Consider the following 16,172-nt stretch of genomic DNA (forward strand, 5'->3'; position numbering starts at 1 on the left):
GTATGACGTCTCTGGGACTATACTCACTTCAGTTTAGAAAAATGAGGGAGATCTCATTGAAACCTATCAAATACTTGAAGGCCTGGAGAGTGTGGATTTAGAGAGGATATTTCCTATGATGGGGGGTGAGGTGGAGTCCAGGACTAGAGGGCACAGACTCGGTATACAAAACATCCCTTTAGAACAGAGATGAGGAATTCTGTTACCAAGAGGGTGGTGAATCATTCCCGCAAACAGGTATGAAGGCTGTCAATGGATATATTTAAGACAAAGGTAGATAGGTTCTTGATTAGGGATGGAAATCAGCCATGATGGAATGGTGGGACAGATTCGATGGTCCGAATGGTCTGTTGGCCTATGTCTTATGGTCTTTTGGTCCTGATTCAAAATGTTGACTGACCATTTTTTCAATTATATGGATGCTGCCTGACCTGCTGAGTGTCTCAATCAGGTCATTAGGCATTTTCACACCACCATGTAAAATTGGGATTCCTGGGAAATTTTCCATAGGAAATTTGGACCATGGTGTGAAAGGCCCGGGAGGTCTTGCCTTCCCGGGAATTTCACCTGGGTCCAAGTTGGGTCACCGCTCGCCCGCAGTATGGAAAGGCCTATTGTTTGCTCGGTACCTCTCATCCACACGTTTCCTTCAACTGCCACAGAGTGTATTTTTTTCTTTTGATGTGTATTGTGACAGGTTTGGTGGAGTTTACTGTTTTTTCTTGTAACTGCACCTGAAAAACATTATATGTGTATGATTTGAGATTCCCAAATCATGTGCTAAGGTATGTTTCCTTCTTTCCACAACTAACCCTGACATTATTTATTGATTTGGTCAATGTAGCCCTTACTACATGAAGAATCAAAAGATATATCTTGGTTCTCAGTCACCTAACAGCAGTAAATAAATTTTGGTTTAACGATGGGGAGTAAATGGTATTATGATAATAACTTTGTTGTTTCTTTCAATACTTAGTATCTAGATGTATTGCACTGAAATGTATCTATCCCAGTAATTTGGAGCACAAAAGTTGTTCAGAGAATTCATTTCTTACTGCAAAGAATTCTTGCTTTCCTTAAACCAAGACATGTTTCTATATTCTGCTGTAAGAGATTCTAACCTCTCTGAGGGAGTCAGCTATTTAGAGCTGTATTATTTTCTGGGTTTCTGTCCACTTGCATTTGATCTGAAATGATACCAGCTGATTTTAATTTAGCTGAACATGCATCAGACTCAGAAGATATCATCCACTCCATGTGAACTACTAGATTTAAAACCAGGTGCAAAAAGTTAAAAGGTAGTATTCTTAGACAATTGCATTTTGTCCTTTGATTATTCAATTGTAGTTCTTTTCATATATTATTCAAGGTAAGACTCATCCATCACTAATCTCAGAAAAATTCATTTGAATACAAATATATGTTTATGTGATGCTTGTGTAATTTAAACCATAATCAATCAAAAGAGTCATATAGAATTAACAATGATGTACTTATATTCCACTCATTTTAAACACCTGTTGCAGCAAAAGTACATCAATCAATGTCCTTGTATTTAAATAAAAGCCCATTGTGATATTACTTTAATTTGCCTATCAATTTGAGAAGGAGGACAAATGGGCCTAGTAAAGCAGTCAGAGTAAGATTTTTGTACACCATAAGCTTGTTTTGTTTATTCCTGATGTGGACTTAAAAATTTCAATAATCCACTATCCAACCATTGGAAAATCCTGATGGTCTGGCATTTGGCTTACCAGGTGATGTTTGCAATTTAGTCTCATAGGGCTGTGGTTCCTCAGTTTCATGACTACTCACTAGGCTGACGGTCTCGCACTCCTTGACACCCCACCTGAAAGCCTGATTCTATACTTCCTTATCACTTGTTGCATCCCTGATTTCCTTGCTCCCTGACCATCCACTGCGGCTCCAAGACCTGCACTTCCCAACCATGTGCCAGGGTATGGGGGTCAAACACTTGCTTTCTGCATTCACTGGGACTGCAGTTTATGTCTTGCCTTGCCTTTAATGTATCCTGTTTAACCTGTTGGTTTCCTGCATTCCATTTTTACTGAAATGTTATTGTGCAATAACCTTTGGAAAAAATGCTGAAGTCCTAAGGATGTGAGAGTAACAGAGTTTCACTGTATTTCTTTGTTGTTGATGTTGCATTAACTGCCACTTGAACTGGTGAAGTTACTAGGAAAGGAACTGGTGATAGTAGGGAGCACTTGGTGGTGGGGGAGTTTACTTTTAAGGACAGCTTAAGAGAAATAAGATAAAATTTCTTCCATAATTGTTTGACTAGGCCAAAAAAAAGTTTGTGGTGTCCAGAAAAGATGTACTTTGGAAATGAATTTGTATTGGAAAATTGCAAGAGTGATATCAGTTGCTATTGGCAATTGATATCAGTTGCTATTGGCAATTGATATCAGTTGCTATTGGCAATTGATATCAGTTGCTATTGGCAATTGATATCAGTTGCTATTGGCAATTGATATCAGTTGCTATTGGCAATTGATATCAGTTGCTATTGGCAATTGATATCAGTTGCTATTGGCAATTGATATCAGTTGCTATTGGCAATTGATATCAGTTGCTATTGGCAATTGATATCAGTTGCTATTGGCAATTGATATCAGTTGCTATTGGCAATTGATATCAGTTGCTATTGGCAATTGATATCAGTTGCTATTGGCAATTGATATCAGTTGCTATTGGCAATTGATATCAGTTGCTATTGGCAATTGATATCAGTTGCTATTGGCAATTGATATCAGTTGCTATTGGCAATTGATATCAGTTGCTATTGGCAATTGATATCAGTTGCTATTGGCAATTGATATCAGTTGCTATTGGCAATTGATATCAGTTGCTATTGGCAATTGATATCAGTTGCTATTGGCAATTGATATCAGTTGCTATTGGCAATTGATATCAGTTGCTATTGGCAATTGATATCAGTTGCTATTGGCAATTGATATCAGTTGCTATTGGCAATTGATATCAGTTGCTATTGGCAATTGATATCAGTTGCTATTGGCAATTGATATCAGTTGCTATTGGCAATTGATATCAGTTGCTATTGGCAATTGATATCAGTTGCTATTGGCAATTGATATCAGTTGCTATTGGCAATTGATATCAGTTGCTATTGGCAATTGATATCAGTTGCTATTGGCAATTGATATCAGTTGCTATTGGCAATTGATATCAGTTGCTATTGGCAATTGATATCAGTTGCTATTGGCAATTGATATCAGTTGCTATTGGCAATTGATATCAGTTGCTATTGGCAATTGATATCAGTTGCTATTGGCAATTGATATCAGTTGCTATTGGCAATTGATATCAGTTGCTATTGGCAATTGATATCAGTTGCTATTGGCAATTGATATCAGTTGCTATTGGCAATTGATATCAGTTGCTATTGGCAATTGATATCAGTTGCTATTGGCAATTGATATCAGTTGCTATTGGCAATTGATATCAGTTGCTATTGGCAATTGATATCAGTTGCTATTGGCAATTGATATCAGTTGCTATTGGCAATTGATATCAGTTGCTATTGGCAATTGATATCAGTTGCTATTGGCAATTGATATCAGTTGCTATTGGCAATTGATATCAGTTGCTATTGGCAATTGATGTTATGGTGCATGCCCACCAACCTTGATATATGAGTACCTTGATATCAAAAAATGTGGTTTATGATTGAAATTCTAGGCTCGTTTTTAAAATTCTGGTTGCTGTATTTTCAGCCATAAACTCAAATAGCTCATCTAGTTTCGAGCGCAGCGTGGTTGGTGTAACACTCAGCACAACACCTCTATAGCGCCAGCAATTGGACCAGGGTTTGAATCCAGTGCTGTCTGTAAGGAGTTTGTACGTTCTCCCCATGTCTGTGTGGTTTTTTTCCCCCAGGGGTGCAGGTTAATTAGGTGTAAATTGGGTGGCATGGACTCGTGGGCTGAAAGGGTCTTTTCCCATGCTGTATGTTTACATTTTAGAAAAAAATTAAAATTCCTATCATCACATAGAATATGCAAAATAGCTTTGATATAGAGGAAGGATTTTGGTGTTGGAATTAAATAAAGCAATCTGCCTCGTGTATCCAATTTTAGATCACATCAGGATCCAAGTTTAATTCATTGCTCATTCTCAATACAGTATAAACAGTTTCTTTTCAGTTCTGGCAAATCTCCACAACTGTGACATTAACTGCTGCATGCCTTCAACTGTAACTTGATATTAACCAATTTGTATTTGTTTTTGCTTCATTATCTTCCTAATCACTTGTAGAAGTAATAAAAAAAAGTTGGTGAGGGTTATAAATCCTTCCTCTACATTCCTTCAATCAATACTTTTGGCCTTCATTCCTGGTGCATCTTTGCTAATCTGAAGAGTGAATTATTTTAAATCAGGAACGTAAGCTTAATATAAAGGAAAATTTCTTGGCTTCTGGGTAGATCGTTGGAGACAAATTGATCCTTTTTTTAAAATCCAGTTTTATCTTGAGCATTCATCAGTTGAGATGCATGATGCGCTGAAATAGTTTCACTTGTCAAATATTTAAGAAGGGATATAACGTTCAAGCATGTGAAAGTGTTTGGACTACTGCAAAATAAAATGGAAAATCTAAAAGCAAAAATGTGATTGAGTACAAATAATAGGAATGTAATTAAACTAACCTTAATATAGTACTCCTTTGATGCTTTGCCACATGCTGCTGCTATTGTTTGTGGTCACTAGGGAGGAGTTGATACAAAATTTAAATGTCACAGTATCTAAAGTACTGATTTGTTCATTCAGCCTAGTAATTATGCAAATATCATTGGAGTCAGATTTCTTGCTTCAATTTATTGTGGAGATAAACTTGGAAAGGACAACATAATGGTAGTGTTCCTTAAACACCCAATTTGGTGATTCAAAGGATAGTCAGTTGGGCTTTTGAGAGAGATGACAAATATAAAATCTTGTTTGCAGCATTTGACATCTAGCATCAAACAGGTTGTGGCTTCCCTGCTGTCTCTTTTAATTTGGGTTAGAAAAATAATACCACAATTAAAGGGATGGGGGTAAACTCAGTTTATCTCCTGTGAGAAATGTTAACAACATGTGATGTAGTGCAAAATTATTCGAGGAGGAGTGTATTCTGAAGTAGAATTCTGCCACTAGTTCTATTGTAATATCTCATGAGTGGCCAGTTTCAAGTGTGTATTGCTTTAATTTGACAGGTAAATTTCAGAATAAAACTGTTTCATTTTAAGAAATAAATGAATAAATTAACTGGCATATTAAATTGGAAGGAAGTGTGTCAACATTAAGCCTCTAATTATTTTAAATTTAAATTTAGACAAATTTAAATTTTGTCCCATGAGCCCATGGAGAGTGGGAGAAAACTGCAGCACTCAGGGGAAACCCATGCAGGTATGGGGACAACGTGCAAACTCCTTAGAGATAGCACCATTTCAAACCAGGGTTGCTGGCACTGTAATAGCATTGCGCTAACTGCTACACTAATCATGTTCAGCATTATGTGTGTTCTATGATGTCTTTGAATATAATTCTCTGCAAACTTAGCTGTTTGACAACTGAATTAGAGATATGACTAATATTTTGTGGTTTGTCTGCATTTTGCAATAAATATTAAAATGTAATAGGTAAGATTCAATGGAATTTGTATTTGCATAAGTAATGATATATTAAAATTTTTTTTTGAATAAACTCTTTTACTGATTAAATGGTGCCAGCAAAGTTAACTTGTGTTTAGGGACAACTTCCTATCATTTTCATTCCAATTTACATTTGACAGTGTTATGATCCCAGGATTCACTTATTGCCCTCCTTTTAGTTTGTATCAGGGGAACCCCAAGTCAGGTTAATGTTCAAAAGCTTTGATGTGCCACAGCGTGCCAGAAGACTTCCTTGAAAATTATGCAAACAGTCCTCACAAATGTCTGCTGATAACCAATAGAATATTGAGGCTTGTGCTAAAAATTTGCCAAGTGTGCTTCTCATATAGATATTGATTGATGGGAATGCATGTTTGTAAAATTGATCCTGTTAGGCTATGTTAGGTAGCTCTATGTATGAAATGGATGCATATTATCCTCAAGAAGTAATGCTTAAGGCTCTATCTAAATTGTAGAACAAGATTTTAAAAATAAAAAAAATTGTGACTAAGTAGCAAACTAAAACTTAAAACAAGTGACTAAGTTGTAAATTACACAAAAAATATGGAAAAGTGATATTTTATTAATTGCCATAATTTTCACAAATAGCTGGAGAGGGAAGCCAGAGCTTTTGGAATGGCGGAGAGGAAGGCCAGAGACCCAGAGGGTGGCCAAGAGAAAGGCTAATGATACTGGGATTAGAAATGTTGTTGTCAGTTTGTAGGTTGGTAGGCCAGACCAACTACACCATTGCTGTGTGGGAATCTGAAGTGATTATACTATATGTGAAAATTCAAGCTGATGGCAAGGTCTTACCAATTCTGAATTTGAAGCCCACTTCAAATTTGAATGTTTTTGCATCAAGATGATTGAGTCATAGAATTGTCCCTGATTTCACTCATGACAACCAACAAATCACAACTTGCAAATGGCATGTTTGTGTATTTTTAGAGCCTAGCCTTAGAATAGTGTAGAATAAATAAAGGAGCAATGGCGTACAACAAAAGATATCTGATTACAGCAACACACCAACAAGCCAAGTAACAACCACTTGGAAGAAAACTGCCTTTACAGGCTCTGGTTCAGCAGGAAGGATGAAATGCCAAATTAATCTCTGGCATAGGGACATCACTGTCAATAATAAGAGACTTTGGTTTTCAGATTGTTTCTTCCATAATGGAAGGTTAAAATATCACTCATTTTATTGACAAAAACGTGTATTGTTCAATTCTTATTTCTTTTTCCCCTGCACAGTAATGGTGGAATGTTGGGACTGCATCATTTCACTAATTGGTGTACTAAAATATTAATAGTTTAATGTGATGTACTTGCATAGATGAAGTGACATAATCACATGAAATCATAGTCCTTTATAGTGAAGAATAACAATATATTCATAAAGCACTTTTAATGTAATATAATATGCCAAGGAGCTTCTCAGAAAAGTAATTAAATATAAATTGATAGCAATCCATGAAAAACAAAATTAGGGCAGGTGACTGAGAGCTTGGTTAAAGTTGTAGAGTTTCAAGGTTCAAGATTCCAGTATTGACATGTTTAGAAATAAATAATATTTGTTTACTTTTGTTTGCCTGTAGAGGCACCTCTAGTGCAGTGCCCAAACCAACTACTTACTCCTTAAAGAAAGGAGAGTCATGGAACTAGAATAATTTAGGGAACTTGAACCATGGCAGCTAAAGGAACAGCCACAATGACAGAAAGATTACATTTGTCAATTATTGAGTCCATAATTGAAGGAATGCCAATGCCGTTGTCAATTGTAGACTTGAGCTGAATACGGAAATATTGGAAGTGGTGAGACTGTGTAAGGATTGGAAAATTAAGTGATGATTTGAAAACTAAGACATTGCTTAAGTCAAATTAATGTAGGTTAATAAGAACACAAATAGAAGCAGTAGACCTTTCAGCCCTTTGCAGTGCCATTCAATATCATGACTAATTCTCTTTCCTAGCTCTAGTTTACCACCTGATTCCACATATTCTCTGATCCCTTTAGCGTCTAAAAGCTGACTGATCCCAGCCTCGAAAATACTCATTAACTGAGTCAACAATTCTCTGAGTAAACAAATTTCTTAATTTAGTTCTAAATTACTGGCATCTTAAAACCTGAAATGAAGTACTTTACTTGAATGACATTTATACTGTTAATTCATCAATTTAATCTTTTTTTTCAATGGTATTCCATAGAATATGAGTCAATCATCCAGGATCTCTCATAGGGTAATTTCCCCATTCTAGAAATCAATTTTATAGACCAATTTAAAATCAGCAAGAATGTTGATAATATGGAGATTTAACCTGCATCCACCAAACATGCTGTGGTGTTATCAAAAAATTGTACCAACTTTTATATTTCAACCTCCTTACAATTTGCATATCTGGTGGATTGGCACATTTACTTTCTACTTTTTATGATCAAGATTCCTTTATACATTAGAGCTGAAGGATGAATTGTTCTTGGTATTGATCAGGTTATGGATGGCAGAGCTCAAGTATACAGAAATAAGAAAGGGAAAAGCCAGTCAAGTCAAAGTTTATGGAATAGTGTCTTCTTGAGTTGAAAAGGCACTAATGAGAGGTTCAGCAGTAGATGAATTGAAGCAGAGTTGGACTTGGACAGTTAGGTATGTATAAATTGATGGCTATTGAAATGATATTGTTTGGTGGTTAGAATCTCATCCTGGGATCAAATGTGAATCAACATTGTAACGAGGACAGAGGGAGATTTATGGATGAATGTCTGTGTATACTGTATGTATATTTGGTGGATACCAAAGATACACTTGGAAGAAATTTTTGTTTATTCGTTGCTTTATTCAGGAAAATACAATCTGATTATTTAGTGAGTGTGTTGAAGACCAGGGAAGAACGAATATTTTCAATGTACAGTACCTGTTTAATCTGAAACTATATTTTTGGGTGATGTTTCTGATGTGGGTTTGAGAAAGAGGAAAGTGTCAAGGATGGACCCTTGGAGACATCAAATGCTACAGTGCAGACATGTGAAAGTAATTTTTTTTAAACTTTTCAAATGGATTTTATTGACGTGCACAGCTTGCCAGAAGTAAAGTAACTGGAGCTTTTAAATTTCTCTGAGGCCATCACATTATTCCTCCCACTCAGTAAGGTCAGGTACATTGCATAATTAATAGAATTTTCCCCAGAGGTCATTACATTGACCCATTCATCTGCCTCTTTGTTGAATAGTTTTCATAGTTTTCTGGCCAGGATCTTTTCAAAAACTTGTAAAGCCATAAATCCACTTTACGATTTTGTACCCTCATGAATTGGAATGTTGCATACATAATGGTGAATCTTTGTGCTGCTGCCTCCTCTCCCGCGAACCACAATAAACAGAATCCAGCAGAAGGGATCCCATGTGAAAGTAAATTGATGCAGATTGTGACTGAAAGGACAAGCGACAATTAAATGTTATTGATATATACTTCAGAACTGTCATATTCAACTCTTGTCATATCCAGAGCTTTTTAACAGTCATTTGTATGAGAAACTGTTGGTGAATTTCTGCAACCTTCCACGCTCCTGGGCTCTTGAATTAGGAAATAAATCTGTGATGCAACTAATCAGTGTACTTTCCACAAGTATACCTGCAGAAGTTTGAAAGAGCATTCAATGACATACCAAAAGCAGGATATATCAGAAAGTATTAGAATTCAAACAAGGGGGGGGGGGGGGGGGGGCGGGGTCGGGGAAGGAATCAAGACCAACAAAAGGTGTTAATTGGATATGATAAGGGGCTAGGTAGAATTGATCTTGTCTGAGCGAGACAGGGAATGAAGAGATGATGGGGGGGGAGGGGGGTTTACAAAAGCCAGAGAAGTTGACATTAATGCATCTGGTTGAAGGTGCCAAGTCAGAAGATGAGGTGTTGTGATCTCAGTCTAGTGATGCATGAGACCATGGACAGACATGTCGACAAGGGAATAGGATGGAGAATTGAAACGGGTGGCACTAGGAGATCCATGCTATTGCAATGGATAGAGCAGAGGTACTCAACAAAGCAATCTCCCAGTCTGTGTTGAGTCCCTCCAATATCGAGGAGATCATGATTTTCATGCAGCAACGCTTCTGTTGAAACTGACATTTTGGAAATAGTAGAGATGATAAGACTATCCTGGTGCAGGTCCTGGTGCAGGTGGTGTTGACATCTTTGCAGAACATCACTTGGACAAGGAGATGATCTAATTTTTAAAATTGTGACCTACTAGTTGGTGTCTGGATTTTTTAGCCAAGAGCGTTTATTGCAGTAGCTAATTGTCTTTTTGTCAATGACAGTATTATTTGTTTCTTGGAAAATTCTACTCTAAAGACCACATTTAAATTCTCTTTTGCTGAGGTAATTATTTTTGTTGTTTAAGGTGATAATGAAATAGAATATACATTTTTTTAAATCATGAAGTATCAAGCCACAGATGTTTCCAGGGTAATTTTAACCCTTTGGACTCCATGTCCTGGTTTCCAGGTACTACCATCAAGCACATATTCTCAGTGTCCCTGTGTGCTGGGGCTGCTTTTATACCCAACCACCAGCTGGGTCATATTGGTGTTCTTACTGTAGTTAGTCCATGGACTCAGTCTGGTGTGTATTTTATGAAAGGCTAAAAATGGCTGGAGTCCAAAGGGTTAAATCAAAGAAACATTTAAGCCACTTTGATCTTTAACTGTTTGGGTGTGTGTGTGAGTACGTGTGTGAGTACGTGTGTTGAACAAAAATTATGGTTGCTGGCTTTGAATTAAATGGAGCTGAAAGTATACTGTCCCACACAGTAATATGACACAAATTTAAGCCTGTAATACCTGAGACAGTGAACACTGCATTTGAATTTGAGATGGGTGAGGGAAGGAAAACCAGAAGGCAAGTCTGTCTTCTAAGAAAAGAGGTTGTCATAAAGCAGGTAGGAATTAATACGTAGACTTGTTTTGAAAAAAGAGAAAGGAAAAAAATGTACCTGGGGTGTAGGTTAATTGGGTGTAAATTGGACTCATGGGCTGAATTGGCCTGTTATCATGATGTATGTCTAAATAAGAAAATAAATGAATAGTTTAAAAAAAACATTGATTTTATTGGAAAGTAAAATTCGGAACATAGCCGAAATTATGCTAGCTGAATTATATTTAAATACTAGTTTTGAAGCATATTTAGCCACAAATTCAGTTTCTGGAAGAATTAATTGAAATGGGCATTCAATGAACTGTACTGCATCTGTCACTTGTGAAGATAAATATACCTGATGCAATACCTTACCATTTTGTTTAGAATGGTTTGGGACTGGTGCATCATAACTTATTGCTTTCAGAGGAATGGCCTTATACAGTCAGTTTAATGAGGATGGATAAATCCCCAGGGCCTGACCAGATATTTTCTTGGACTTTGAGGGAGGCTAGTGCTGAAATTGCAGGAGGCATAGCAGAGCTATCTAAAACTGATAAGATGCCGGAGTATTGGAGAATAGCTAATATTGTTCCATTGTTTAAGATTCATAAATAATCTTAGAATTTATAGGCTGGTAAGACTGACATTAGTAGTGGATAAGTTAATGGAAGGTGATAGACGTGTAGTATCCTGTAAGTCAGCATCCATGCAGATATATAAGTATGTTGTGATTATGCAAAGTCATTAACCTCATTGTTTTATGTCAATGATCTGTTGTATAATTAATACCCAAGGAATGTCCACTGTAACCATATGACTGAACCACCTTGGGATGTGACTTGACTACCATTTGGTCTATATAAATACACCATTTGAGTTTTAGATCTCACTTCATCAAGTCATGTGTGCCTTGTAATTGTTTGACTGTGTACGTTAACTACTGGAACTTCAAACTATACTTGTAGTTTCTCTAGTACACAAAAATAAGAAACTATATATAAGTACTTGGATAGTCGGGGACAGATTAAAGTCAACATGACTTTGTGTGTGGTAGGCCATCTTTAACCACCTTAAAAGTCTAAGATTAATTACTAGGATAGTTGATGAAGGAACGGCCATGGATATTGTTTACATGGACTTTAGTAAGATTTTTTTTAATTGAATGTTATAATCACACACAAAATGTGTAAGAACAAGAAAATATACTGTTCAAGTACAAATTAATTACAATGTATCTAAGAATAAAAATGAGCATCACAAATATTGATAAACAGACAGAATTCAATATTGTATCTCTTGTTTCTACAGGAAAAAAAACAAAAGAAAATAAACTGTAGCTAACATCCTAAATCTATAACCCCTAAACTAAAAATAAAAAGCCATTGGGATGCCTTAAGCCACCAAAAGGGTAACAATACATTGGTAAATTGCCTTGTATGTAAATAAGTTCTGGAAGAGATTATAAACATTTCATATGTTATATGAAATAGTAAACCACTATAATATTCATTCAACATTAAAATATTCCATAAGTGTGCCACATTTTATCAAACTTAATTTCAGTTTTCAAAACATTATATCTAATCTTCGAAGTTCAAGCATGATGAGGTTTGGGTCACCCATTGTGCACAACAAGGAGGGATAGAGTCCTTCCATCTTAGCAAAATAGATCTTCTAGCCATTAAAGTGACAAAAGCTATCATGTGGCAATCAGACCAAGATAAATGACTGCTCTCACTCTCACCACACCAAATAAAGCTGTAATGGGATGAGGTTGAATAGAAACCAAGAAAATATGGGAAAATCCATTAAAAATTTCCTTCCAATGGAGATCTAATGCTGAACAGGACCAAAACATATGAAATAAAGAAGCAACCCCATTATGACATTTGTCACATGAAGGGTTGATGGTAGGGAAAATCTTAGCTAATTTATCTTTCGGGGAAAAATGTGCTCCATGTACTATCTTGAATAAGTGAATAACATGCACAAATGGAAGAGGAATGGACCAGTTTTAAACACTTGGTCCATATATCCTTGGAAAGAATAGTTTGTAAGTCACCCTTCCAAGCACTCTTAATTCTATTCATCACAATGCATTTTAGAAATTAATACATAAATGAATCATATTAAACCCTTTTGACAAGGATTTAACAAAAAAAAAGTAAGGCTTTGATGAAATCTTGCATGGGAGATTGGTCAAGAGGGTTCAGGATGAGGTGGTAAATTGGATTAGGCCAGTGGTTCTCAACCTTTTTTGCCTTCGGCCCCACTTATTTTTCATTAAAATATGCCCAACCATTAGTGGAAAAAAGTTAAATACTCAAGAGTTTTAATTAAATCATTTACTGCAGGTGTATTTCAATGCATTAATGTTGGGAATACACTGGAATACATTTCAAATTCAACTACTATTTCAATATATCAACAATCTTAAACACTCATTCAACAATTGTCACTTCAGTGGGAATGTTCCCCTGATGCTGGCTGCAAATTTTTTTTTATTTGAGGGACTAATTTTGTTAGTTTCAACCTTAAATCTGCATGTTTTGTAATTTTCAGTTGGTTTCTCTTAGCTTGTAATAAATCACCAACAGCACTGAAGCCACATTCTACTAAATAAGACTATGGAAAGTGTATCAATAGATCCCTTGCTATAATAGTTGAGTTTGGGTATTTCTTTTTGATCTCATTAGACAGCCACATCGTGGTTCCTTTCACTTTGAACAGAATGTTCACAGATTCATCAGGTTGCAACTTATGGTATTACACTGGAACTTCAGATAAGTCCACCAGCAATGGCATTTGTAGCAGCATTAGTTACCTCACACTTATTCAACCAATAGAATTGCCTGAAATTCTAGAAGAGCCATGAATCTAAATATCTTTGTTTTTGCATCAGCGAGCATCATATTTGCTACTTGGAGTTGCTTGTTCAATGTACTTAGTTTCTCAAAAATGTCCAAGTAATTCCCATATCCTTTACCATCTGTTGTTACCGAGAGCTTGATTTCAGGTTTGTCCTTCAAAAACTTGCTGAGGGGGATCAAACAATTCCATTAACCTTTTGAAGTGGTTTCCTTTTGACAACCACCTTACTTCAGTGTGAAGCAATGATCTCAAGTTCTGCATTTTTATCGACACAAAACTGCAACAGATGTTCACATTTGTATTAGCTTTTTTGGCATTGACACACTTGATCATAGAATGCAGTATTTTGTGTAAATCGGGAAACTTTCTTGGCAACTAAGTTTTCTCAGTGGATAACACAATGCACAACCAATATGTTTGGATTTTCATCCTTCATTAATATCCTGTTCTTTTTAACCATCATAGCAGGTGCACCATATGCAGCACAAGATGCAAATGTTTCCTTATGGTATTCATTTTCATCCAAATAATTTTTGAGCTTGCTGTAGATATCAACTGTCGTAGTGGTTGTTTTACTAATGATTCACAAAACATCTCTTCCTGATCAATATATCTCAGGTAGGCCAGTTACAGCCTCACTGTCCCATGTGATAGATTCATCCAGTTGTATTGAGAACTTTTGTGATTTCAATTTCTCAATAAGCTGTTTTTCAACATCTTAACTCATGTCATCTATTCTGTTGCAGACGGTACCATTAGTCAATGGCATTGCTCAGACATCTTTGCCATCCTTTTGCAGAATAGTTTTGTAAAACAATGATATTACAGGCTTAATCAGTTCCTCACAAAATGTATAAATCTTCCCATGTTTTGCTATCAGCAGAGAAATTTCAAGGGTCTGATTCAGGGCTGTAGCTTGTGCAATGGATAATGAAGTGATTTTTGATCTATTTTCAAACTTCTCTTTCAGTGATTTTAAAATATTCCACTTTTGAATTGACATGGTTAGGATGTTTTATCCTCAAATGAGCTTCTAGACAGCCTACTTTCATTGATTCATTTGTCAAAGTCTGTTGGCATAACAGGCAAAAAGTTGCACCTTCATCATGTACAGCAGGTATAAACCCAAACTTCTAGAACTCCCCTGAATTTTGATGAACCTTTTCATTGTTTGGTCTGCTCCCTGAAACAGATTAATACAGCAGCATGAGGATCCTAAAACAAATTTATCAATATTTTATTATGTCTTGGAATTGAAAAATGTAATAAAAGTAATGATAAAATCAAAGGAAGAATACTGACCCTAAAAACACTCGTGTAGTTTCTGACATTTTTTTTGTAGAGAGTACATCAAAACCTTGTGCTTTACTTTCTGGGGTCCCTATTTTTTTCCCTTTTTGGTGTCCCCCTGAGGTTGGCACCTGGGGCAGATCTCTGCTCCCCCCCATCAATATGCTAGGTACATGAAGATAAAGGACTCACTCACTTCTGAACTGAAAAAGGAAAGGGGTTTGGACGGAGACATGATTGTTGATAATTTGGAATCCTCATCGCCAATGAGATAATTTGGAATGGACCAGTCAGAAAAATTATAATTGTTAATCAAGGATGACAACAGTTAAAATAAGAAACATTGGAAGAGCAAAAAACATTCTGAAAATAAAAAGAACAAAGTGGTTTTACTTGGAAGTTACCACAATTGTGTTCTACTGACAATGTTACCAAGTACACCACCATAAAGAGTTTATTTTTTTCATTCTAACTTTTTAATTATTTCCCAAAATATTCCTATTCCCCACTAAAATATTCCCAAGCCCCACCTTGAGAATCTATGGATCATTAGAAATTGGCTTTGTGGGAAAAAACAGAGTGGAAGTAGATGATTGCCTCACTGACTGGAAGCTTTTGACTAGTGATGTGCCTCAGGGATCGGTGCTGGGTTCATAATGGTTTGTTATCTATATCAACGATCTGGAAATGTTATGGTAAACTGGATAAGCAAATTTGCTTCAAAGCTTGCAGCAGGATCTGAACCAGGTGGGGAAAAAATATGCTGGAGAATGGTAAATAGAATTTAATATGGACAAATGTGTACTTTTGAAGGACAAATGAGAATCCAGGCCAGGACTGGATTAACATAGTAGTGAGAGGAGCAAATGCTTTGGGTCCTGTAATTTGAGCGTCCCCTGCATTTTCGTCTATGTTAATAACCCTGATTAAAGGTGATAATTGGATAAAATTGCTATCCTTCAATTTAATTGGGATTATTAACACAGACTATCCCCAGCAACTCATGGCGACAGCTCAATGCGGGAGCAATGCCATCTTGGTTACCCATAGTCCCCCATGCAGCTGGAACTGGTCTGCCAGTATCAGCACCAGGGAAACAAAATGCGGTTCCAGCTGCATGTGCGGGATTGTGGGTAATGAAAATGGCCATTGATCCCGAATGCCGCCAGCCACTGCCATAAATTTTGTTTTTACAAAATGTCTAAGTTTTAACGGGGAGGGGATTGTAAGTATAGTTTGTTTTAAGTGCTTTTCCCCTCACCATGCATGTACCAGCTGGCACTATTTAGGAATGCGCATAAGTCAGCTGGCACAATTTAGGGCCCTTTTAAAATATTTGCTACAGGCCTCATAATACCTTCACCTGACACCGATCCAGGGTGGGACTGGCTTGAAAGTGCTAGAATTTCTTTGTTTAATCCAGT

The 16,172-nt window shown here is 36.4% G+C and overlaps 1 protein-coding gene and 1 long non-coding RNA gene across 3 annotated transcripts in view; both read left to right on the forward strand.

The window, feature by feature from the left end:
• Window positions 1-16,172, forward strand: part of LOC138739455 (microtubule-associated tumor suppressor candidate 2-like) — a 382,132-nt gene that overhangs the window by 40,113 nt on the left and 325,847 nt on the right. The window lies entirely within an intron of this gene.
• LOC138739454 (uncharacterized) overlaps window positions 1-16,172 on the forward strand; it is a 58,716-nt gene that overhangs the window by 11,597 nt on the left and 30,947 nt on the right. The window lies entirely within an intron of this gene.

Source organism: Narcine bancroftii, chromosome 7 (assembly GCF_036971445.1).
Source record: "Narcine bancroftii isolate sNarBan1 chromosome 7, sNarBan1.hap1, whole genome shotgun sequence".
Lineage (NCBI taxonomy): Eukaryota > Metazoa > Chordata > Chondrichthyes > Torpediniformes > Narcinidae > Narcine > Narcine bancroftii.